Raw genomic sequence first — 3,128 nt, 5'->3', positions numbered from 1 at the left:
CATACTCAGTGGTTTTGAATGGGGTACAAGGAAAAGAATTTAAACCTAGTCAGGGATTAAGACAGGGGATCCCCTATTTATTATATGTGCACAAGGTTTCTCCAATCTGATCACAAGGGAAAAAAGTGCAGATTTTATTAAAGGAGCCAAGATAGGAAGAAGTAGTTTGGCAATCACGCATTTATTTTTTGCGGATGATAGCATACTGTTTGGAGAAGCGACAGAGGAAGGTGCAAGAGCGATAAAAACTGTGGTAACTGATTATATTGTGGTAACTGATTATGAAAATATATCGTGCCAAGTTATTAATTTTGATAAAACCCTAATTTACTTCAGCAAAAATACAAGTTTTAGCAATAGGGAGAAAGTGGAGAGAATCTTTGGCGTTTGAATTACAAATAATCCCGAGAAATATTTGGGATTACCAGCAATGATGGGGAGACGCAAAAGGCATGCTTTTAACAATATCAAAGAAAAAATTATTAAAAAATTAAAGAGTTGGAGCGTGAGGTTTTTATCTATTGGCGGAAAAGAAGTGTTGATAAAATGGGTGTTACAGGCAGTTCCAATTTAGGCAATGCAATGTTTTATGTTATCAAATTCTTTTTGCAGGGAATTAGAAAACACGTTTAACATATTCTGGTGACGTGATACAGTTACAAATAAAGGCATTCATTGGTGCAGCTGATCAGCCATGTGTAATACGAAATCGCAAGGGGGGATGGGGTTTAGGGACTTATCAAAGTTTAATGTTGCCTTGTTAGCCAAACAAGGATGGAATCTAATTATGAACCCCACCAGTTTGCTTGCACAGGTAATGAAAGCTAAATATTATACAAGAGGTGATTTTCTAAGTGCAAGACTGGGAGCTTACACATCGTTTACCTAGCGAAGTATCTGGAATGCCCGCTCCTTACTGGAACAAGGATTGGGATGGAAACTGGGGAATGGTGCCTCTATTAATATATGGAATGATAATTGGCTATCAGGACCTGGGGAGGGTCGAGTACATTGTCAGACTATGAACATAACTTTACAAAAGTAAATGATTTAATTGAGATGGAAGAATTTACCTGGAATATTGAATCCCTTAGAATTCTGTTCGATGAAGAGGCAATAAATCGGATTCTTATGATTCCACTAGTATGTCCAAGCCAGCCGAATATCTTGATATGGCGGGGTGATAAATCAGGAAATTACAAAATCAAAAGCGGTTACAGATGGCTTTTACAGAAAATTTACATAAAAAAGAAGACAACACCGCTTCACAGAATTCTCGAATGCATACTTTCTTTACAAAGATGTGGAAGATTAAAGTAGCAGCTAAAATCTGAATACACGTGTGGAAACTTTCGAAGGGGTTTTTGCCTACGCTTTACAATTTCAAAAACTAAAGGCTTGGTGAGAAATGCTTGTTGCCCAGTTTGCAAGAAGGATGAGGAAACTGTGGCACATCTATTCCGAGATTGTAAATTCACAAGAAAAATCCTGCAAGATCTGAGAATCGAAGACTCAACCTCAGACAGAAAACAAGAATGGCAAAATTGGTTAGTGGATTTCTTCTATGAAAATGAAAGCAAAAAATGTAGAACTCTTATGATTTCTTTCTGGGCAATATGGTTCAACAGAAACAGAATATATCACGAGGGACAAACCCCAAATGAACAAGAGGTGATTTCTTTTATTAACGCATACTTATCGGAGAACGATTTTATTGAAGGCGTTTTTATGACAAGAACTATGCCTAAAAAAATCAAATGGGAACCACCTGATAGGAATATAATCAAAATTAATTTTGATGCCTCCTTTCAACAGAGTCTTAACATTTCTAAGGCAGGTATAATTGCAAGAAATAAAAATGGATTGATTATGGCTGCATGCATTTACCCGTTCTTAAACATCTCGACACCATAACTACCAAAAGCCTGGGCGTGTTTGCATGCGGTCACTTTTGGAGAGGAATTAGGTTTCAAGGAGATCTGCGTGGAAGGTGACGCGTTGACGATAATTAAAGGGGTAACTGCTACAGGAGAAGACAGATCTTGTATCAGCAATGTGATTAAAGCAGTCCAGAATAAATGCGCAAATTTCACAAAGATAACATTTAGATTTGTACCTAGATCGGCCAATACTGCAGCGCACACACTAGCAAAAGAGGGAAGAAGTTATGAATGGCCGAAATACTGGATAAAGGAGGCTCCAAATTCAGTAGAAGACATTGTGAATAAAGAAAGGATCGGTTTTGAAAATGAATGATTTCGAAGGACACGAGCTGAGATCGGAAAATTTTTGTCTTGATTCCGAAGAACTCAATTTTGTTTTGGCAAAGGACTGAAAATTCTGATGTTTCATTATCCCTGATTCGAGTAAGAAGCCTTTACCATCACACTTCGATTAATATTTTAACAATCCAACCGTTATATTTCATAGTCCATTCACGTAGATCATGCATGGAAATTTTGATGTAAATTTAAAATTTCTATATATTTGTTTTATGTAAAAAAAATTCAACTGTTGAATATATATTAATATATAAAGTATATTAGATCAATATGATAGAGATACCGGACCGATTCAAAAATTTACATGCATGACAAGTACAATTATATTGATAAATTTAATGGTTTGATCATTAAAATATTAATAATATAAATAGTTACAAAAATGTATAAAACTATTTTAATTTTTACACGATATAAATGGATCCCTCCCCATTAAAATTATTTTATTTTATGTGGAATATAATTTTTTACAAAAAGAAGTTAAATGTATTTAATTTTATCCTATTTACAAATTTGAGGTAAAATTGGAAGTTAATAAATTTATAAACTTTTTCAATATTATAGGAGAGAAAAAGAAGGATAGAATTTAAATCCATCTTAAAGTTACACTATTTAAAAAGAAATTTGTTGTATAAAAACAATTGGCAGCAATTATATATATATTGAAAGTCACAGGAATTTTATAATTAAAAGCAAAAACTTAATTATTGAATGGGACTGTTTTTTATTGGTGATTCATGTTTTGTAAGGTTCCATGATTGTTGGTGTTAAAGTTATTTCTGTAAAACACTTATATATTTTTTTATCGGATACATAAAAGGTTAATAAAGCCATTTATACATTTTT

General features: G+C 33.6%; 1 long non-coding RNA gene across 2 annotated transcripts; it reads right to left on the bottom strand.

The window, feature by feature from the left end:
- Nucleotides 1-782: 782 nt before the first annotated feature.
- Nucleotides 783-2,377, bottom strand: LOC107919549 (uncharacterized). 2 transcript variants are annotated; one of them, XR_001690382.2, is made up of 3 exons: nt 2,117-2,377; nt 1,074-2,023; nt 783-992 (listed from the first exon to the last, which is right to left on the bottom strand). It is a non-coding gene; the product is annotated as an uncharacterized lncRNA (long non-coding RNA). The 2 variants fall into 2 exon arrangements; XR_001690383.2 differs by having other exon boundaries at nt 1,074-2,020.
- Between the last annotated feature and the right edge of the window lie 751 nt (nt 2,378-3,128).

The sequence above is a fragment of the Gossypium hirsutum genome, chromosome D13, assembly GCF_007990345.1.
Source record: "Gossypium hirsutum isolate 1008001.06 chromosome D13, Gossypium_hirsutum_v2.1, whole genome shotgun sequence".
Taxonomy (NCBI): Eukaryota; Viridiplantae; Streptophyta; class Magnoliopsida; order Malvales; family Malvaceae; genus Gossypium; species Gossypium hirsutum.
This window is presented reverse-complemented; position numbering and strand designations above follow the sequence as displayed.